The 23,312-nt window shown below is 48.0% G+C and overlaps 1 long non-coding RNA gene across 1 annotated transcript in view; it reads right to left on the bottom strand.

Annotated features, from left to right (window-relative positions):
• Positions 1-240: 240 nt before the first annotated feature.
• The window catches only part of LOC138102677 (uncharacterized), a 53,370-nt gene continuing 30,298 nt past the window's right edge, over positions 241-23,312 (bottom strand). The window contains exons 2-3 of the long non-coding RNA XR_011147473.1: positions 4,552-4,709; positions 241-2,130 (exon numbers count right to left, since the gene is read on the bottom strand). This is a non-coding gene — a long non-coding RNA (uncharacterized lncRNA). The remainder of the gene's footprint in view (positions 2,131-4,551; positions 4,710-23,312) is intronic.

Genomic DNA, 23,312 nt, shown 5'->3' with positions numbered 1-23,312 from the left:
TGCTCCCAGAGATAGTCCTAGAGATGAAGATGATGAGGACCCTTTTTCTCCCAGGGAAGGGGGAGGGCCTCTATTCTCAGAAATGAAAATGCTCCCAGAGATGGGTGAAGAGAACTTTTGTTTCTGAACGGCTCAACCTTAAAATGGTAGCCCAGTAGCTCAAGATTGGACCCTCGAAAGCAGCTGTGGGAAAAGCTGTAAGTCGGGGGGGGGGGGGGGGGGGGGTAAGGGACTCTCACATGCGAGTAGAGAACCAACCCGGGCGGCTGTCTTGTTGTGATACTGAGCCATGAGAGAACCTCTTGTGGAGATGTCTCCATAGCATGAGCAAGAGAGACTCCTCTCCCGTGAACTGAACAAGGCTATTATGAAAGTGGTAAACAGACTGAACATCTCAAGGGTTGTCTTTTTACAGTGGGAGAAGGGGGAAAGGTGGGGGGAGGAGAAGAGTTCTGAAGGTGTGGTATGGGGGGGGTTTTTTCCCTTCTTTTAGGTCTGTTAATAAACTTCTTTATATTCTTTCAAGTTTTTGCCTGCTTTGCTTTTCTCCTAATTCTTATCTCACAGAAGGTAAATAGTAATGAGTATTTTAGACCAAACCACTACACTGGGGCACGATGGTCTGTTTGCTGATGCGGAGTCCCAGGTAAGTCCATGGGCAGATACGCTGGATCTTTTCCTGCTGTATTTCAAACCCTGCCTTTTTGATTTCCCGAACAGCTTTTTCTAGGGTCAAGTCCAGGTAAGCATTGTCCGGTGCACAGATTAATACATCATCCATATAGTGGAGGATAATGGACTTTGAGAATTCTTTGTGGACAGGGGACAGGACACGGGCAACATACCATTGACAGATTGTGAGCGAGTTCTTCATTCCCTGGGGAAGAACCCACCGTTGGTACCTGCGCAACAGGGCTTGCCGGTTGAGAGATGGGACAGAGAAGGCAAACCTGGGAGCATCACGGGGATGCAGGTGTATATTGAAAAAACAATCTTTGATGTCTAAGACAGCGAGCTTCCATTCTCAGGGAAGCATAGAGGGCGAGGGCAACCCTGGTTGCAGGGGACCCATGTCCTCGATTACTTCGTTAATTTTTCTGAGGTCATGGAGAAGCCTCCACCTCTCTTTGCCTGGCTTTTTTATTACAAAAACAAGGGAGTTCCAAGGGCTATTGATGGAAACTATGTGGCCTTTGGCAAGCTGCTCTTCCATGAGGGACTCGAGAGCGCATAATTTTTCTGCTGACTGGGGCCACTGTTCGATCCAGATCGCCTTATCTGTCTTCCAGGTAAGACGTGGGGTGGCGCTCTCTACAGTGGCCCCTGCCAGAAATCCCATGGTGTTGGGATTTCCAGCCCAGTTCCCCAATGGGATAGAAGGTCTCTGCCCCAGAGTGTGAAGCCCAAGTCAATTACAAAGGGTCAGACTGTGGCTACATGACCATCAGGTCCTTCTACCACGATGTTATTAGCACTCCTCATGGAAGTAGCTGATCCCCCTGTTCCGGGGATCCTCCCGTTCATCTGTTTGACTTTCCATTCTCTGGGCCACTTAGCCTGAGAAATGATAGTTACATCTGCTCCTGTGTCTACCATCCCCATCAAGTAAACAGTGGCTTTCCCCTTGCGCAGTTTACAATGTAACATGGGTTTGTCCCTGCCCACAACCTCTGCCCACCATATGGATGGTGGTCTGTGGCACCGTGGGAATTCTTGGGGGAGTAGGATGGCCTGTGCGATAGTAGCCCCTTTGTTCATGAACCGTGGAGGGTTGTTACAGGAAACAGTAACAGTAATTTCACTGTTTATGTCCACAGTCTATACTTCGGGACAGATAAAAAGTTCAGGTGGTCCATGCACAGGGTCTCCCCTGATCAGAATGTCTGTAGTCCTGTCCAGAAATCCAATCTGTTCCACAGTTATTGTGTGTGGTGTATTGTCCTCAAAGAGAAAAGAAATCTCACTCACCAAGACCTGATGAGTCTCTGCTTACAGTTCTGAGGTCTGTCCTTGAGGCTGGAAGCGTGGTGGGGGAAAACAGCTCGATGCTTGGTGTTGCCACACAGGGCTGTTCCGCGCTTCATCGCCCGTTTCCCGACTGTTTCTGGTGGTGCTTGCATTTGGGACAGTCTGGGGGGACAGGTTTGGAATTCTTGTTATTATCCTTAGGTTCAGGACAATTTTTAACCAGGCGTTTAAAGCTTCCACAATTGAAGCACCTTGGCTTCTCTCTTTGCATCTTATTTGAAACTGCCAGTGCCTCTACCACCCCTTTTGAAACAGCCTGGGCTATTGTCACCTCAAGAGATGTCAATTTGGTGCAGGCTTCGACCATTTGCTCAATTGTAGGAGCAGGGTCGAGCGGTAGAGCCTGAAGGATTTTTTTACAATTTTCATTGGCATTTGCCATAGCCAATACACATAACAGCTCTTTCTGGGCTTCTAAATTTTCAACCTGCTTTTCAATTGACTCTTTAAGTCTGTCTATAAACTTCATGAAGGGTTCCTCTACTGCCTGCTTTATGGTGGAGAAATTATGAGAGGGGGTGGAGCCACAAGGCATTAGCAGCAAAGCTCTCTCAGCTAGTCTTTTAATATCTTCCAGGACCAATTCAGAAAGTATTCTGGCTTGATCCTGAGGCTTTTCCAAATTACCCTGGCCACAAAGCTGGTCTAATGTCAGATTAGGTCTGTTTGGGTCTCTTAGATAACCTTGGAGGAGGTCTTGCAACAACCTCTTCCAAGTTCTTTCCCATAACATGTACTCTGCAGGGGAAAGAAGGCATGACATAATGTTTTTTATGTCATGAGGGACCAAAGTATTTGCAGCAAAGGTAGCTTGGATTAGGTTTTTAAAATAAGGAGAATTCCACCCAAAATCTTTTCCTGCTTTGCACAGCTCTTTTAACTGTTCATAAGGAATTGGTTCCCACCTCGGGTTCCCCTCCCTCTGTCGTACCGGACTGCGGCTGCTTTTACCTCAATCCTGCTTGCCAGCTCCCATTCTTCCCCCCCTCGCCGCTTTTTTCCTTATTTTTGCCCAATAATCTTCAGCGTCTTAGAGGTCGCTGTCTCTCTCCTCCGAGGAAGATGGGTGTGGAATTCCCGGTGTGGAATGCGGAGGGCCGCGCGGCTCTGCCACTGCGGCCCGGTGGGGGCCGGGGCCTCTCCTGCTGGGCCGGCGCTGCTCCCACTTCTGGGTTCAGGAGCGAGGAAGCCGGCGGGGGCGGCTGGCCAGGGGCGGCAGCAGGGATGGGTTGGCCCGGGGCAGGACAGCCGGTGGAGGGAGCTTGAACATGGGCAGGACCCATGGCCGAGTGGGGAGGGGCCCACGGCTGGAAGAGGACACCCAGTGGCGAGGGGAGGGGCCACTGCGGGCACACGCGCTGCTGGGGGGGGGGAGGGGTCTGACGCAAAGGCACGCCCTATCCCTGGGGGGGGACCGACGCAGGGCCACACAGCGACACAGTGGGCGGGGTTAGGGAGGGGCCAGGGGTTCCCGTGGGAGCGGGCAAATTCAAAGAAGAAGGCAACATGGTGGAGCTGAACACGCGGCAGCTGCCATCTTGTGAACTAACTAGGGTCGACACTGTGGGTCTTTGGGGGGTCTTAAGGAGGGTTAGGGGTTTCTCCGAGGTGGGGTGATCAATCCCGACCTGAGGAGAGACTAGGAGGGACCCAGAAAGATCAGGGGGCTGGTGGTTCCCCTGCACCGTGTGGTGGCTTGTACTTTCTGGTGTCCCTTGAGGGTCGGAGGCGGGGAACACAGGGAGAGGGAAGGAACAAAGAGGCACCATCACCAAAGGGACCCGGATTCCCCGGCACTGCTGATTCAGTCTCTGAATTTTTAACTGATTTATAAATAGCAACTAACAAAGGGAAACACCTTGCAACTGAGGTATCTCTGCTTTGTCTGAGAAGGGTTAGCTTCTCCCCAACTTTATCCCAGAACCCCAGAGACTGGACAGAAGCCTTAGGCAAACCCGGGAAAAATTCAAACAACCACCGGACAAAACTTTTCAGGTTTCTCTTAGAAAAAGGGAATTTTCCTGCCTTAAGATAAATCTTAACTTGGGTATATACCTCTGTGGATACAATATTGCTGCTAGCAAGAATTTTTCTTGCTTCTTTCCAGTCCCGTGAGATACTTTTCTCTCTCACAGAAGATATTAGCAGAGTTCTATAAAGTATGGACACCTGCAACCTTGCAGAGCTTTGTTTGTGGTACAGTAGAAAAATATTTTGACAATGGATGTTTTAGGATTTTAGCCAATCACCCCAAGGGGTGGCTGATCCTTTGACCAATTAGACTGTGGAGAAAAAAGTCTATAAAAGAGTTTTTAAAATAATTAAATAAATCAATCTTGCTGCACAATTCCTGCCTGTTAGATCTCTTTTCTCCTCCCTACCACTGCGGGATACCATAATATACCTCCTTTTGGGGAAGGGCTACTTTCCCACCCATCCTTCCCCAGAAAACTCTTCCAAACACTGAGAGGAAAAGGTAAAACAAAAGTGTGCAAAAAGGGACCCAAATGGAATGCCACTTACACAGCTCTGGTGTTCCGGGGGTCAAATAAAACTCCCAGCATGGTCTTCTGGTGTTTGGCTGGTCCTCCTGTATCTGGAAGGGTCGCAGCCACGCTTCGAAGCAGGCCTAGTAAAACTTAAATCTGTTCCTCGGGAGCAGCAGCATCACAACACGACTCCTGATAGTGTTACAAAAAGGATAGGATATTGGATTTTAGAAGTAGTAAGGCTAAGGCTCTGCTAGGCTGTAAGGCCTCAGGTGTAGGAATAGTTCTCTGAGGAGACAGGAATGGAATGTACTGGGTGGGGAGGTTAGGAATAGTGAATTAGCTGGGCATGGTGAACCCGTTAGTGAATTAGCTGGGCATGGTGAACCTGTCTAAAAGTAAATTGTTCTGGGTTGATATATGTTGCATGCAAGGGGGATTTCAGTGGTAGGAGCTCGTTGAGCATTATCTAAGACTAGACAACCATGAAGATATATGGCTTAGGGTATGATTATCAATTGTTAATCCTTGTGATGTATGTTTTACTTTGAAGATTAAATCTTGTATGTGTGCCAATGTTTGAAACTGTATAAAGAGCTGAGTGAAACGATAGGCCTTTGGGAAGCCTGATTTGGGACACTAGTCCCCAGGTCCCCGGGCCCTGAATAAAGCACCGCATAAACTGACTCTCTGTTGGTTTGTGTTTGTGGTCGGTGGGCAACAGTTTTCTGGCGACCCAGGTGGGACTCCGGGGGTCGTAGGGGCGGTTCGCGGGGTGATCTGCTCCGTGCCGGCACTAGGTGATTTCTGGGGAGACATCAGCCCGTGCCCGATCCCGCGTCCGACGGACAACCGTGAGGTAAGCCCACAAGGTGCTTTATTCCTTTTAAACCGGTGGTGGTAGCCTGCCCGGTAAGACGAGTCTCTACTCGCAGGGTTGGGGCATTGGTTTGGATTATAAAGCCTAGGCGCTGGCCGTCAGACAGAGCGAAAGCTTTGCAGAGCCAGCCCTTGCTTCTCGCGGCGACGAGATAAGCAAGGAGGGAATTGGACATTGTGGTAATTAGTATTGGTATTAATCTGTGTGTTACTGTGTGTGTGTGTTATTGTGTGGTTGCATATCTCTGGAATGATGCCGTTGCGGGTGTTTCGGGCTTTGTCAAGTTCAGATAAGGATATTCCGGAGGAATCTCCCCTCGGGTGTTTGCTAAGTCATTGGAAGGAGGGTAAATTGGGACGGGAGCTGCGGAAAAGAGAATTGATTGATTATTGTAATAAGGTATGGCCTGAATATGAAACTGGGGGGATGCAGTGGCCGTGGAATGGCACTATTAATTCTGAAATTATAACCCCCATGATGCGGTACCTACGGGAAAATGAGAAGTGGGATGAGATACCCTATTTGGATTTGTTCTATCAGCTAATAGGAAAAAAGGATTGGCAGAGGAAATGTGGAATGATGGTGTTAGAAACGGAACCAGAAGAATGCGTGGGTTGTAAAGAACGAAGGGTACGGTTCTCTGAGCCTGAGGAGGATGTGTCTTTGTTGGTATCACCATCCGACCCAATCAACCTCCCCCTCCCGGACTCAGATTCTTCGGAAGAGGAATCTGACTCCGAGGAAGGAGAGAGGGAACGATCCCGAACTCCCGAACCCAGGGAGAGAGGGAGGGAACAATCCCGAACTCCGCTCTCCCAGCGTACTCGCAGAGGGCGTCTGGACAGGGGAAAAAGCGCTTCTCGAGCACATCTAATGGCCCCATTGCGAGAAGCAGTTGGACCAACAGGGGATCGGGTCAGAGTGAAAGTTCCGTTTTCCCCCAATGATTTAATAATTTGGAAGCAATCTGCGGGAGCTTATAGAGAAAATCCTGAAAAGGTGGCTCGGGTGGTGAAAATGGTAATAAAGACACAGAATCCGGACTGGAATGACCTACAGGTGTTGCTAGACTCGATAATGGATTCTACGGAAAAGGAGATGGTATTTAAAGCTATGTCTAATCGGGCAAGGGACATGATTCAGTTGCAAGCACCAGCACTACAAGGAATAGGGAATGTGAATGAAATAGTACCAAGGGAAGATCCAGAATGGAACCCTAATTTGGCAGAAGAGTATCATAGGTTGCAGGTTTATCAGGAGCTGTTGGTGGAAGGAATTCAGAGGGGAATCCCAAAGACTTTAAATTGGTCTAAGTTGTATGCGGTAAGACAGGATAAGGCAGAGTCACCATCTGCGTTCTTGGAGAGGCTGAAAGAAATAGCACGGAGGTATACAGACTTAGACGTGGAATCGGAGGCAGGAAAACTACAAATGGCCTTGATATTTATGGGACAGTCACAGGAGGATATTAGGAGGAAGCTACAAAAGCTAGAAGGGAATGACACTCGGGACTTGGAGAAAATGCTTGAAGTAGCGTGGAAAGTGTATAATAATAGAGAGAAAGAGGCAGTGAAGAAGCAACAAGCAAGCATGTTGGCAGTGTTACAACAGGCAAGTCAGATGAATGTGAGAGGCCGGGGGAGGGGACGAGGCAGAGGAAACAGGGGCATGGGAAGAGGTGGTTTCGGAGGTTTTGTGAATCAGAATGTAGGGAACCAGATGATGGGTAGGGGTAGAGGTAAATTGGGGCCCAATCAGTGCGCCCGATGCTTCGCCGAAGGTCATTGGAAGAATGAGTGCCCCCTCAATTTGGGGATGGGGACACCGATGAGTAACTTTCCAGGAAGGAATCCCATGAATCAGGGAATGAATGCGAATGATGGGTTAAACCCTTTCGCGCCAGGACCACAAGGTGTCGCTCAAGCCTTTATGATGGGGAACTATCAAAATCAGAGCTGACTAGATAAAGATCTAAAAGTGGTCCTGGAAGTTGACGGGGGGCCCAGGGAATTTAGGGTAGATACAGGAGCCACTTTCTCTGCAATCAATGAACAAATAGGACCGTTAAGTGATTCAGTTGTGAAAGTAGTAGGGGTGTCGGGGGAGGTGGTGGAGAGGTCATTCTTGCGGCCACTGGAAATCAAATTTGGAAACAAAGAATTGGATCACCAGTTTTTATATATGCCAAGCAGCCCGGAATGCTTGTTGGGGCGAGATTTATTATCGGCACTGGATGCAAAAATCATATTCGAGAAAGGGCGTGCTAAACTAGAAATCCCGGAGGGGAATCTGGCAAAACTTTTTGTGATTAAAGAGACAAAGACAGAGGAGATACCCCAGGAAATAGAGCAGGCAGTAGTCCCGTGGGTATGGGAAACAGGGACCCCGGGCAGATCCAGAGTAGCCGTTCCTGTAAAAATTGAATTAAAGGAAGGGGCACACCCGGTAAGAGTCCGACAGTACCCTATTAGTTTGGAAGCCAGGAAAGGAATTGCCCCAATGATCACGCAATTTATAGCATTAGGGATTTTACAAGAATGCGAATCGGAATTTAATACTCCAATCTTTCCGGTAAGGAAACCAAATGGGAAATACAGGTTGGTGCAGGACCTGAGAGCAGTAAATGCAATTGCCAAAGATATACACCCGGTGGTGGCCAATCCATATACATTGTTAACATCGATTTCTGAGAATTTTCAGTGGTTCACAGTAATTGATCTAAAAGACGCCTTCTTCTGCATCCCACTGGCCCCTGAGAGTCGATACATTTTCGCCTTTGAATGGGAAAGCCCAGACACTCGCCGCAAGCGACAGTTAACATGGACCAGGTTGCCACAAGGATTTAAGTGTTCACCCACCATTTTTGGAAACCAGCTAGCAAAGGAGTTAGAGGAATGGAAAACTACCAAGGTAAAAGAGTCTCCTTTTTCTTATGTTGTTTTACAATATGTGGATGACATACTCCTGGGAACAGAGGAGCGGGGACTGTGCTCAAAGTTAACAATTGAACTATTAAACATGTTGGGTCAGGCAGGATACCGAGTATCCAAGGAAAAAGCGCAGCTGGTGCGACAGAAGGTAATTTATCTGGGATGTGAAATATCACAAGGAGTCAGGAGAATAGGGGTGAATCGCATACAAGCCATCTGTGCAATCCCTGTACCACGAAATAATCAGGAATTAAGATCTTTCCTAGGAATGGTCGGCTGGTGTCGCCTGTGGATTCCGAATTTCGGACTCATGGCCAAACCACTGTACGAAACAATCAAGGAACCCGAATTCAAGTGGGGTAAGACACAGCACAAGGCCTTCCAGGAATTAAAGCAAGCACTCAAAGAGGCCCCCGCCCTGGGTCTGCCTGACTTGACAAAAGACTTTCAATTGTATGTGCATGAAAGGCAGAGATTAGCTTTAGGAGTACTCACACAGCGATTGGGGTCATGGAAGAGGCCCGTGGGGTACTTCTCGAAACAGCTGGACATGGTGAGCGGAGGGTGGCCAGGGTGCTTGCGAGCAGTGGCTGCTACGGTAATCCTAATTCAGGAGGCACGGAAACTGACACTGGGAAAACACATCACGGTATATGTACCTCACATGGTCATAGCCGTCTTGGAACAAAAAGGGGGGCATTGGCTCTCCTCCAGCAGAATGATGCAGTACCAGGCTCAGTTGCGGGAACAAGATGATGTTGAATTAAAAATAACCAACCATCTCAATCCAGCAGAATTCCTCAGGTCCACCCAAGAGGAAGGAGAACTGGAGCATGACTGCGTGGAGGTGATCGAACAAGTGTATGCCAGCCGTGAAGATCTGAAAGATGTCCCGATGGCAGATCCCGATGTGGAGCTGTTCACGGACGGATCCAGTTTTATGGAGCATGGAACCAGGTATGCAGGGTATGCTGTGGTGACACTCCAAGAAATAGTGGAAGCTAAAGCACTGCCCCCGGAAACTTCAGCGCAAAAAGCAGAAGTATGGGCGTTGGTAAGGGCATTGGTCCTTAGTAGAGACAGGAAAGTGAACATTTGGACTGATTCAAAGTATGCATTTGGTGTGGTTCACATCCATGGGGCTTTGTGGAAAGAAAGAGGACTTTTGACCTCTCAAGGCTCACAGATCAAACATAAGGAAGTAATAATTCAGTTGTTGGAAGCTGTACACTTACCTACAGCAGTAGCGATCATGCATGTCCAAGGTCATCAAGCAGACTCCGGGAAAGAATTTCAGGGGAATCGGATGGCAGATGAAGCTGCAAAAAGGGCAGCCAGATTGGTCTGGACTCAAATGGCTCTGATACCGACAAGAGAAAATCCCGCTGCACCTTATTTAGAAGAGAAACCGTGCTACTCTCCGGAGGATGAACGGTTGGCACAATTCACTGGAGCAAGAAGGAATGTTGTAGGATGGTATGTAACACCGGTCGGACAAGTTATACTGCCAGTAGGATTGATGAAAGTAGTCATGGAAACTGAACATAACAAACTCCACTGTGGTGCAGAAGCATTGGTAGAATATCTAAAGAAAATAGTACTCTCTAATTCGATGATAACAATGGCCAAAAGAATAAATGCCACCTGCCCGATTTGCATTAAAAATAACCCGTTGGTTAGAAGACAGGTCCAAATGGGGAAAATACGTGTAGGGCCACAACCAGGGGATTATTGGCAAATAGATTTTTCCGAGTTACCAAAATCTCAGGCATACAAGTACTTACTAGTTTATGTGTGCACCTTTTCGGGATGGCCCGAAGCTTTCCCTTGCAGGACGAACCAGGCCAAGGAGGTAGTGAAAACCCTTCTCAAGGAAATTATTCCAAGGTTTGGGGTTCCTTTAGGAATATCATCAGATAGAGGACCACATTTTACTGCAGGGATCGTGCAGGAAGTTTCTACTATTCTGGGAATTCAGTGGCACTTACACACCCCCTGGAGACCTCAATCTAGTGGTCAGGTGGAAGGAATGAATCAAACTCTGAAAAATCAAATTAAAAAGATTTGTCAAGAAGCTAAAATACCGTGGCCCCAAGCATTGCCTCTAGCCCTTCTGAGGATTAGGATTAAGCCACGAGAAAGGATAGGGGTAAGTCCGTATGAAATTTTGTACGGCAAACCATATCATGCTGTAACCTATCAAGGGGACCCACATGTAATCGGGGATCAGATGATTGTAAATTATGTTTTGTCTTTAAATAAGACCCTTGCAGCACTGAGATCCACGCTGGAGTGGAATCGACCGTTACCTCTGGACACTCCTGCTCACGATATTCACCCAGGAGATCAAGTTTACGTGAAGAACTGGTCGGTGGAGCCTCTGAAGGAAACATGGGACGGCCCCCATCAAGTGATAATGACAACTTACACCGCCGTCAAGGTCGACGGGATCAACAGCTGGATCCATTACACACGGGTCAAAAAGGTCCCCTCCCGATGGTCGGTGGAACCCCTATCTCCCACCAGAATGGTGTTCAAAGCCGAAAATTAATGCTGTCGTTGTTACTCTTGAGTAAAATAATAATTGTTGAAACCTTTGTTAAAATCACAATACCTGAATCGAGGGTGTGGGTACCGGAGAATTCAAATGTAAATCTTACATGTTTGTTTGTCGATGATCAGGGAGCTGGATGGGACAGAGTCAGGGCACAATGGAAATGGATCACCAAGGATCAAATTCCAGATAAAGGAGTAGAAACGGTCTGGGATGAGAAGCAGCAAAAAGGTAGGATTACCCTGCAGATATCCAATATAACAAAGGCCAGAACAGGAAAATACGCTTGTGTGGTTTGGATAAAAGGGAGTTATGATTATGGATTCGTAAATCTTGACATTTTAAATATCTCCCAAACAGAATCGGAAAATAAGGTCCAGGTGAATCTCCCAAATGGGAAAGTAGATATGTGGGACGGACCTCCCCTCAGAATAAAATGTACTCATAGATTTAAGACAGGGTGTCAGAAACAGATTAGAATGAAATGGTGGAAATGGAACACGACACAGGGAATGTGGAATCCACAGGTACAAGGGACAAGTTGGTGGACGCTGGGAAATGAGAGCAGAGGATGGTTGAATATAACGAACTCAGAGATTGGTAGATCGGAGGGTAAATACCTTTGTGTTATCATTTGTGGTAATAGTGGAGGTTATGGGGTCAGGAAGGTAGAAGTGGTATTACAACAGGAGCGAGGAATCAAGCCTGAACAGGAAATATATAACGCAAAGGAAGGGCAGGATTTGGTTTTAAGATGTAGGATACCAACCGAAAGCTACACTGAGTATGAATGGTGGTTTGGAGGACAAAGCTTGGTGGCTCAAGGGAAATATCAAATTAGAAGAAAACCCCAAGAAATAGTGTTAGTAATTAAAGAGGTCCTAGAACAGCAAGATAATGGACAATACTGGTGTTGGGTTGCTCGAGATGATTGGTGGGCAGCCGGGATGATTAGTGTTTATGTTGAAAGAACAAGGGTGACTCGGCAGGTACCAGAGGATGAAATCCAAACCAAACCAGAGAATCTGATTGTGGGTTTAATTAGGGATTTTGGGCAAACACAAAATGTATCAGCAATCACTGCATGTCTGCCTTTGCCCCATGCGGCAGGAGATCCTATACCATGGGGAATTATACCAGCTCCAGACATGCCTGCATCTAATCGAACAGTTACCTTAAGTTGTACCAAGGAGACTAGGATCCGAACTAAATTGGTTAATCGGACAAATGTGATAAGGAGGAAAACCCCGAGGACCCGAGCAGATTGTTACAAGCTTCCGAATGCTGTATTTACCAGAATCGGAAGATTCCAGGGAGTAGGATGGTGTGAATACGATGAGAGGCAAACACGAGAAGTCCCGGCAACTGAACAATATTTTGAAATAATATGCCAGAATGTTACAAACACAACTACCATGGAACAATGGCAGACAATCTGGGGACCTAGTTTGTTGGAAACTTATAGTTATATAGGAACAGTTCAATGGTGTATTCATTGGAAGGGACGGAAAAATCAAACTTACTCAAAGACCTATCAAGGACAGGATAGTTGGAGGAAAGATGCACCTAGGATGACCGATTGGAATTGCACTGAGGTCTTCACTTGTGACAGCCCAAGTGAGTCTGTGAGTCTACTGCCGGTAAAGGTACTTTTGAGATTTGGCTGTGAATGTAGGGGATATAACCACACGATAAAAGACAAAAATACAGAAGGAGAGTTAAACTGTAAAACTACATCAATCCGAGCTCCAGGAAATTTAGTTTGGGTAATGGGTCATGGACATTGGACCACTCATATGCCGGTAGATGGTCCAACTACACAAATTACTTTAGGAGTTCCAACTCTTTGTCCTTTCTGGAAATCGACAAAATTGACGGCCTCAGAAATACAAATAAGACATAAGCGAGATATAAGTCAGGAAATTGGGGACATAGGGTTAGAAGAAGGGGAAGATTGGCATGAACCTTCTTCAGGAATTAAATTTGGGTGGGTATTAGAATCTCTCTTTGCACAAATATCGTCATATCGAAACAGGGAAATGTTGTACAAATTGTTGGGACAAACAGAAAGGTTAGCGGCTGTGACTAAGAAGGGATTCAAGGACTTAAATCTGCAGTTACAAGCTACGTCTAGAATGACAATTCAAAATCGGATGGCTCTAGATATGATATTGTTGAAGGAGCATGGCGTATGTGGATATCTGCATGGTAGAGACGACCATTGCTGCATTCACATCCCGAATGTTACACAAGAAGTAGAAAAGGATATAAGTCAATTAGAACGGATTGAAGGAAAGGTGAATGATATTCAGAAAGAGGCAGAACACAATTGGGTTGGAGAACTGTTCAGCTCCCTGGGAATTCGGATGTCCAGATGGATATCCTCAATTGTACAATATGGAATCATGATTGTTATAATCATTTTAGTTGCCTTAATAGTATATAAGTGTCTTTTAGGAATGATTGTCAAAGAAGGTCAACATACTCGGCGAATAATGAAGGCGATAATGCGAAGAGAAGTCCTGGCAGAACCAGCCGTTCCACCTCCTGCTTATCGCGAAACAGCGACATGAATTGTTGAGCATCCTTGCGAACCCAGAAGAAGCTCGAAGGATGCTCAAAAGGGGGGACTTGTTACAAAAAGGATAGGATATTGGATTTTAGAAGTAGTAAGGCTAAGGCTCTGCTAGGCTGTAAGGCCTCAGGTGTAGAAATAGTTCTCTGAGGAAACAGGAATGGAATGTACTGGGTGGGGAGGTTAGGAATAGTGAATTAGCTGGGCATGGTGAACCCGTTAGTGAATTAGCTGGGCATGGTGAACCTGTCTAAAAGTAAATTGTTCTGGGTTGATATATGTTGCATGCAAGGGGGATTTCAGTGGTAGGAGCTCGTTGAGCATTATCTAGGACTAGACAACCATAAAGATATATGGCTTAGGGTATGATTATCAATTGTTAATCCTTGTGATGTATGTTTTACTTTGAAGATTAAATCTTGTATGTGTGCCAATGTTTGAAACTGTATAAAGAGCTGAGTGAAACGATAGGCCTTTGGGAAGCCTGATTTGGGACACTAGTCCCCAGGTCCCCGGGCCCTGAATAAAGCACCGCATAAACTGACTCTCTGTTGGTTTGTGTTTGTGGTCGGTGGGCAACAATAGGCCAGAGGCCCCAGAGATGTTTCCAGGGACTTTTTTAGCAAAAGTCCAAGTTTGGGCAGCCACTTTGCCGTGTGGTGATGTTCGGGTGGAGGGGAGTTCACTGTATTTTCCCCTGAAGCATTCCTGGCAAGAGATTGCTTAGGGTGTAGCTGTGTAGCACGCTAGCTAGCTTACTCCCTTCCCCTCTGTGCAGCTGTTTAGGCGCAGATCTCTCACACATATTCACGCCAGATAGCTCAGTATTACTAGAGATAAGGCGTCAAGGAGGGCTCTCCCGCATGGTAGATCCACGGACTGGGTTTATTTCAGTCTCACTGTGAAGGGTGACCGGATAGGAAAAATAAAGTAGCCTGCTCAGAAGCAGGCTTACATAGTGTTACAGAGCCAATGATCTGAGGTACAAAGGCAGGACTAGAGAAGGGAGCCAATGAGGAGAAGGAAGGGGCAGAGTGGGGAATCAGGCCAAGCATGCAGCCGCACAGGCAATTGGGAGATGTAGTTTTCCTTCTATCCAGTGTCTGAAGAGATATTTACACTTTGCTATCCCACCAGCGAGTGGTCTCACCAGAACTCTCTGGTTTTTCGACCTTCACTACAACACCTTAGCTTTTAACTTTTATATTTTTCAAATCCTGTACTGCTTATTAGGTAACTCTGAAGTTTCGTGTGGCCTGTTAACTACTGTTCTCTCATGCTGGTTAAACATAAGCCTCTCTAGGTTTGCTCTTCAAGGACACCTTGATTGTCCCAGGCCCCAAAATGTATAAACTAAAAGCCTCTGAAGAGGAGGGGCAAACTTGGGTTAATTACATCATTAACTGAGGTTATAATTGGAGAATTAACCCTGATATGCAAATGGACCAAACTTATAAAACTGTGAAGAACCTGTGACCCAGCATTCATCTTGGGTATAGGCTTTTGACTGCCCAGGGTGTACCTTTGAAGGCCCTTCAAATAAATACCTACTTTTATGATAGGGGCCAGAGAGTGACGAAAGCTGATAGCTGTGCAGACCTTCTAGCCTTGGTGCTGCAGAAGCCATGGGACAGATAGAAACTCAAGGCAAGAACAAGAAGCAGAGACAAAACAAAGCCCAAGGCAAGAACTAGAGGCAAAACACGGGGCAAACAGGATGACATGACCTGAGCCTCTGGTGCAAAAGGATGATTAGCCAGGACACCGCTGTCACAAGAGGGAATCTGCAAGGACTTGACAGTGTTGGTATGGGAATGGGGCAGGGGGGTTTGAGCCTATGGATCTACCCAGAAGTAGTAAACTATAAAATGCTGGTAACTTGTACAATAAACTGGCTTTGCTTGCAACACCCAGCAGAGTCCGTGCCTCTTCAATCTCCGCACTTTTATTCTCTTATTTTTGTCTAGCCTCTGCTTTTAGGTGGCCAACTCAAGGCATCAGTGTTTGGCACCCCCAGAAGGGACAATGAGGCTTCTGGAAATCTTCTGGACTGAGAAGGATCCAGCTCAGCTTCCCCCCTCCCTCTGCCGGCACTTCAGGGAGGGGAAGTTGCCACAGTCCAGGAGGCAGCAGAGCCCAAAAATTCCCCAGATTCAGCACAGAGGCACATGAGTAAGTGAATAAAGGCGGTATTTTGTTATTAGCACCTGGGTTGGGTGTTAAGAGATCTCTTATAGGTTTTTTTTGGGGACTCGAGAGGGTCTAAGGGGATTTTAGTTCGTTTGTGGATTCCCCCTTTTGTTTGCTGTCAGCTCGTGAGAACTTAGCACTGCAGTGACTTTTGCTGTTAGCTCGTGAGAGCTTAGTGCTGTAGTAACCACATTTTGGCCTGGAGCCAGTGGTGGCGCAGTGGTTTCACCTGCCACTAGCCGCCGTGTAGTAAATCCCAGCTTGCGGGTTCAAGGCCTACCTCCTTGTTCTCTCGGCTTCTTAGTGTGTTATTAGATTGCTTTGCTTTATTTCTGTGAACTTTTCTGTTTATAAGCATAAACAATGGGCTGTAATTTTTCTAGTACCAGTGGGATTGAAGTACCGGATAACATGCCTTTGAGCTTAGTATTAGAAAACTGGCAAAAATTGACCAGCCAATATCGATTTCTTACAAAATCAGAATTGATTCGGTTCTCCAGAATAATCTGGCCATCTTATAAATTAGACAACAATCAGAGGTGGCCTGAGTTTGGTAGTCTAGATGAAGAATTTATACTGAATTTGATGTCTCGCCTTCGTAAAGACCGCTGTTTCTTAGAACTTGATTATGCGAGGCTTTTTTATGGTTATATCACAGAATAAGCAGCTACAACGGTCTAAAGGGCATATACTGCTTTTAAAGAAAAAAGAGAAAAAGAATGGGAAAAGGGATCCGTTGTGGGAGGGCAGGGAAGAGGTGGAGGCGGACCTAGTGGCCCCTGAGAAAAATGAATTCAAGTGCTAAATTTTTAGCAATATAATAGTGAACATTTATTAGTATAGCAAAGTCATATCACAGAGCTGGGGGGCTTGGCAATATTGCCAGAGGTGCACCTCAATTCATTTTACTGTGGACTTAAGTACTCTCTTAAACTGTTACATATTCATTAAGCCCAGAAAGTAATTTACACTTCACTCAACTTTCCCTCCTCTCCGATTTCTGCCCCTTCCGCCAGCACACCGCCGCCTCGGTCCCCTGGATAGCTTCAGAATTGAAGACAGGCACCCTGTCTCTGGTGCCTCCCCAGTCTCTAGCCTAATTTGTAGCTGACAGTTTGCTTGGGAGGTGTGAGTTTTGATGAGATAACAGTCCTCCTGGGATACATGCGGTTTATCTTCTTTGTTTCTCTAAGATATCTTGGTTCCTGGCTCTGTAGTTTCTCAGCTCAAAAGACGTTTAATACCATGTGTTTATTAATACATTTCTTAACATATTACAACTAATTCGAAGTTACAATTTACCTTAATCTCGTTTCTACTTAACTACATTTTACCTTAACACTATTTCTACATAATACATCATCACTTATAAATGTTAAAATCATATATGCGAAAGACAACATTTATCATTCACTCATTTATCACACCCCCGCTCTGAGGCCTGGGCCACCGACTGCGCAGGCCCCTCCTCCGCTGCCCACAGCCCCGGCCCCTCCCCCGCCACCCGGGGCCCTGGCAGAGGTTCCGGCCCTGGCTCTAGTGCCTCTGCCGCCAGTGGCAGCTCCGGCCCCTACTCCACAGCCGCTGCGGCAGACGGGGGCGGGGGCAGCTGGGGTGGAGGGCGCAACTTTAGCAGGGCCCCTGCCCATAAAAGAAGCAGGGGGGGTGGCCCTGGCAACCGTGGATGGTGCAGGTGTCCCCGTTGGCTTCCGGTTGGACGCCCCCCTTGTCTCTCCTTCCTTTCCTCTGGTCTCTCCTGGGCGGGAGGGACAGAGGGGAAAAGACAGCCAGAGTGTGCAGCCCACAGCACCGCCCCTAGGGGTAGAGCCAGAGGGCAGAACCTTCCACCGAAGGGGCGGGGAGGGGACCTCCCACAAAGGGAGTGGTGCCCCTCCTGCTCTCAGCCCCTTGAGTCTCCATGACAACACTGTGCGCCGGGGGGCTGCTTAGGAAGATGATGCCATCAAAGCGAGCAGGGCCAGGGACACAGTCCAGCTCCTACAACGAAGCAAGTCCTGGTCAGTGATTCCTAGTACCAGGACTGGCCAAGGCAGATCTAACACAGTAGATTCAACAGAATCAGATAGCTCTCACTCAGGTAGCTCTTCTGAAGGGGAAGATGAAATAATAGCTGCTTTAAGCAGGCGAAAGAGAGGAAAGATAGCTAGAAGGGCCATAAGAGAATGTAGTCCAATAGCCAAACGTACTAGGTCAAAAAGGGAAGAACCAGTGCTTGCAAGGCCCTTCAAGGCAAGCAGTCGGCAATCAAGGACCCATCTATATAAAAGTTCCGTACTCTCTTATAGAGTTAGAACAATGGAAGGCCACCGTTGGAAAATATAAAGAAAATCCAGATAAAGTAGCTAATTTGGTAGATAGGGCAATTAACACACAAAACCCTGACTGGAGTGATTTGAAATCTATGATGGACACATTCCTTGATCCCACTGAGACACAGATGGTTAACTGTTGCAAAATGATTAAAGGATCAGGGGCATGGGTCATTGATAGAATTATGGGATCAATAAAAGAACTGTGCAAAGCAAAGGCCTGCAAGCAAAAACCTCCATGAGAAAATCCCTGTGTGAGAAACAGGCCTGAGAAACAAAAAGGGAGTTTTGAAGAGATGCAGCTGTGCAGATAAGATGTGCTTACCAGGAGAAGGGAGGGTGAACTCTGAATTCTTTTAATCATAACATAACTAGTAGAAGCTTGCCAATGTTGTCTAATTATGTAGAAGCAGAATGCGCTTTGATAGGTTTTAAGCCACTTAAGAGTTAACAAGCTGAGATACTATATAAGTGCCTCTGGATTGCTAATAAATGGAGCTTGCTTTTATCAGCCATATTGGCTGGTCTGCAATTTCTCCCCCGCTGGAGTCCACGGACCTTTTCCAACATTTGGTGCCCAAACTCGGACTGGCATTTCGTTCCTTTTGACTCGGCGGGAGGCCAACTGAGGCCCTGGAGCAGTGCCGGCAGGCATACAGATCAGCAGCTGCGGGCCGGCGCCTGATCCCAGCCTGGACCGCCCGAACAGCGGGGTCCGCCGTTTGGCTGACAAGGGCTAAACCTGAAAGGCTGCACGACCTTGACAGCAGGGACAGCGCAGTAAGACGCAGGATTGCAGTTAGACACAGACATTGCGGTGGGACGCAGACATTGTGGTGGGACGCAGACATTGCGGTGGGACGCAGACATTGCGGTGAGACGCAGATTGTGGTGGGACGCAGATTGCGGTAGGACGCAGATATGGAACCAGAGGTGGCCCTTGGTTTATTCTTACGCTTTTTAGAAAAGTGGGGACTTAAGGAAGTAAACCTTTATAAGGAACTAGCTAATCCAAGATCGTTTAAAAAGAAAGCTAAAGAAGCAAAAGCCCTCAAATTCACCTGGAGAGCAGTAACTGGCACTCTCGCAGAGATGAAAACAGAAAAGACAGTGGTCGCAGCCATCATAGAGACTTTAGAGAGTGGCAGCGCTGGCTGTAGCAGCTCCGAGAAAGGAACAGACAGGGGTCTTACGGAGCGGGGGACAGAGACTGGAGAGGAGCCAAACTCAGCAGGGCCAGAAGTTACCCCTCCGACGTCTGAGGGAGAAATGGCCATGAACGCGGCAGCAGAGCCACCAGACCCAGGGGGCGGGGCACAGGCAGGCCAAAGAGACACAGGCAGTCCTGGTGTCCTGCCGAAAGCAGCAGAGCAACCCAGAGGTCCTAAAACCCAGCCAAAAGCGGCAGAGAGCAACCCCCCCCCCCCCCCGCCGAACAGCAGAACGTCCGGCAGCAGAGCAGCTTCTGCGGTTTCGTCGCCTGCAAAGCCAAAGCCAGCCAGAGCTGCCGGAGCTCAGCCCCAAAAGAGGGAGAAACACCAACAAATGATGCAAAAAGTAATCAAAAAGCTTGCTGATTTATCTACACAAAGCATTTTGCAGTTTATCTTTACAGCAGATGTCTGCCGTTGTGTCCTCTGGGAACAGTTCCCACTCAGCCCGGCCAGCTCGGGACACAGCAGGCAACGGGGGCCAGCCTCTGATATCGGAGGAATTGGAGGTCTGGCTCGTGGGTCCTTCCAAGGGACCGCGGCGATAAAGGCAGACGGCGGAGGAAAGGGGGCAGGCTCAGAGTTGGGTTAAATCCAGAAAGTTTATTGGTCCTCCGAACGGGGGGACCTCAACCACCAGGGGTGCCCAACCCAGAGCACCTGCAGATTGCGCGCCGGGGCATTTTATGGCGGGGGGGGGCATGGGGGGGGTGTACAGAACAACCAACCAGGGAAGGGAAGGGTATGGCATACAGAACGAGGGACACATAAGGGAACCAACTATAACAGGGGAAGGGAGGGACTCCTTTCCCAGGACTAATCACCTGGCCCCCTGGCTAGAACTTTCCAGAAGCCTGGGAGGGGTGGCAGAGTGACAGACAGGGTCCTGGGAGGAGATAAAAATGACAGACAGGGTGATTTAAATAAAACAGGGGGGGGTGCCAACTGGGGTACACCAAACTTACAGAACATAGGGGGGAGACCCGGACTGAACTAAGCTAACACACTCCCACATCTCCTCCTTTTTTGGTTTTTTTTTTGGTTTGTTTTTTTTTTTTTTTTTTAAATGACATGGATCCGGGTTGGGGACAGTACTCTGAGTCTGGGTACAGGTCCCCGAACCACGTCATCTCCGGTGTCTCCAAACTAAAACACAACTTAGAAAAATAATGTTAAAACTGGGGATAGCAACTGGGATAAACTTGGGGCTTAGGGGTCAGAGAGGCACACGACTAACCTACCCCGGTCTTGGGGGGTATTTGATCTCCCTTCCTGACGGTCTGGGAGATACACGGTTTCACCCACTTTCATGGGATCCACCTAGGGCCCTCGGGGGTGGATACACATGCGTACCCTTTCCCCCAGGTAACTAGTTCATAGGGCCCTTGTATCTCCCTAGTCTCCGGGTCTTTAACCCACACCGGAGGCCTTTCTTTCACTTGCAACTGCTGAGACCGCCCAAAGTGCCGCACGATTGGTGGGTTTAGGTTCTCAAAGGCACAGTTGAGGAAATTCAGGGTGAACAATGCCTTTGAGAGCCTGACAGCAGGTGACTAGCTTTTTGGAGGAGCACTGGCTCTGGAGCATTCTTTTGATGTTTTGGTGGGCCCTCTCTACAATGGCTTGACCTGTCGGGGAATAGGGGATGCCAGTCTTGTGTTCTATTCCCCATTGCTGCAGGAAGCTCCTGAACTCCTTGGAGGTATACGCTGGGCCATTGTCCATTTTGATGACTTTGGGGATGCCCAGGGTAGCGAATGCCTGCACTAAGTGCTTTTGGACATCGCTAGCCTTTTCCCCTGTGTGGGCAGAGGCAAAAACTGCTCCCGAGAAGGCGTCAACTGACACATGTACGTACTTCATTCTGCTGAATGAAGCAACATGTGTCACGTCCATCTGCCAGACTTCGCAGCTGTTAAGTCCACGGGGGTTTGCGCCAGTACTAATGGCAGGAAGAGCTAGCTGGTGGCATTCTGGAAATGCAGCCACAATCGCCCTGGCCTGGTCGTGCTTTAGATTGAATTGACGAACCAGGGCAGGAGCGTTTTGATGGAACAGCTGATGGCTGATTTTGGCCTGCTCAAACACGTTTGGAGTCGGGGCCATCGCAGCTGGCGCAGCGAGGGCATCTGCCCTCCTGTTGCCTTCTGCGATGAACCCGGGCAGGTCCATGTGTGACCTGACGTGCATCACGTAAAATGGTTGCTCTCGGTGGGAGACTAGATTTATTAACTTTGAGAGCAACTCATATAAGGCCATGTTGGAGACCTCACGCAAAATGGCGTGCTCGGCTCTGGAGACGACCCCTGCAACATATGCAGAGTCTGTTACCAAATTTAGGGGTTCGGGGAACCTTTCGAAAGCCCTGATGACTGCGTCCAACTCAGCAACCTGAGGCGATCCTTCCACCTCTTTGATGTCAGCCTCCCACCGCTGAGTTTGGGCGTTTTTCCAAGTCACCATGGACTTATGGGACCCGGACGCATCAGTAAAAACTGTCAAGGCCTTTAGAGGTTCTTTGCTCCGAACACTTTTTGTATTTAATTCGAATTGAATCTCCGAATTGAAAATTTTGTGGGCTGGCCGATGCAAGGAAATTTGGCCTGTGTAGCCCTCCAGAGCAAACTGCAATGCTTCACAATCTCGAAGCAGGCTCTCCAACATTGCCTTAGTAATTTGGCCTGTTTTTGTCCTAATTGGCACGTGGATGCAGTCGAAGTCACATCCTGATAACTCTCTGATCCGGATCCTAGCCTTCCGGATCAGTTCAGCCATCAGCTCTTGTGGCTGTGTCATCCTCTTGGACCGATGATGGCTGAGAAATACCCACTCTATGATTAAGAGGGGATCCCTCCGGTCCTGGTCCTTTTTGCTCTTCTTTTTGTTGTCTTCCCATTGGAAGACAACCCTGTGCAAGTGTGGCAGATTACCCAGGATGATGAATTTGAATGGCAAGTCAGGCCTATACCTGCTTGCCTGCCTGGTGGACATTAGATGTTGCACCCTCTCCAGAGCTGTTTGGGCCTCTGGGGTGAGTGTCCGGGGAGAACTAAGCTCCTCTCCTCCTTTTAGTAAATTAAAAAGGGGGGCTAGGTCTTCGGTGGACAGACCCAGCCACGGCCTCACCCAATTTAAAGACCCACACAGCTGGTGGACATCTGCCAGAGTCTTGATGTTGGTATTGATAGCCAATTTTTGCGGCACAATGGTCCGCTTTGTTATTTCCAGGCCCAGGTACTTCCAAGGTGGCATCCGTTGAATCTTTTCCTCTTGGAGCTCGAACCCTGCAGCAACCAATGCATTGATTGTCAGGTCGAGCACACTGGCAAGCATGTCATTGTCGGGGGCACACACGAGGACATCATCCATATAATGGAAGACGATGGCCTCTTTTGCTGCTGCGCGAACTGGGGCAAGCAAGGAAGAGACGTATCATTGGCAGATGGTCGGGCTGTTCTTCATACCCTGTGGCAACACCTTCCAATGGTATCTTTTCCTTGGGGCTTCTCGATTGATAACAGGAATCGAGAAGGCAAAACGCGGGGCATCATCAGGGTGCAGGGGAATTTGGAAAAAGCAGTCTTTGATGTCAATTACTGCCAGATTCCAATTTTGAGGGAGCATCGTTGGGGATGGCATCCCTGGTTGGAGAGAGCCCATGTCTTCTATAACATTGTTAATTTGACGAAGGTCCTGGAGGAGCCGCCATTTGTCTTTGTTAGGTTTTTTGATAACAAAGACAGGGGAATTCCAGGGGCTGTTGGATTCCACGATATTCCCCTTTTTAAGTTGCTCCTCCACGAGCTTCTCGAGCGCCTTCAACTTCTCACCATGGAGCGACCACTGCTCCACCCAAATGGGGTGATCAGTTTTCCAATTTAGTTTTTGAGTAGGGCACTCTTCAGTGGCCGCAACCCAAAAAATTTTCTGGGGGTCAGGTAGGTCAATTGTGACTCCCCACTGCTGCATGAGGTCTCTCCCCAAGAGGGGTTCCTTGTAGTCTAATATGAACGGACGTATGTTTGCCAATTGTCCGCTCGGTCCCTTGATTTGCACGATGCTCTTAGATTGTCTAGCCAATTGGATGCCCCCAACACCTTGCACGTGTCCAGCCACGCTCTGCAG

The sequence above is a fragment of the Aphelocoma coerulescens genome (assembly GCF_041296385.1).
Source record: "Aphelocoma coerulescens isolate FSJ_1873_10779 chromosome W unlocalized genomic scaffold, UR_Acoe_1.0 ChrW_unloc_scaf_1, whole genome shotgun sequence".
In the NCBI taxonomy this organism is placed as follows: Eukaryota; Metazoa; Chordata; class Aves; order Passeriformes; family Corvidae; genus Aphelocoma; species Aphelocoma coerulescens.
The sequence above is the reverse complement of the archived record's forward strand: the minus strand, read 5'-3'. Positions and strand labels throughout refer to the sequence as shown.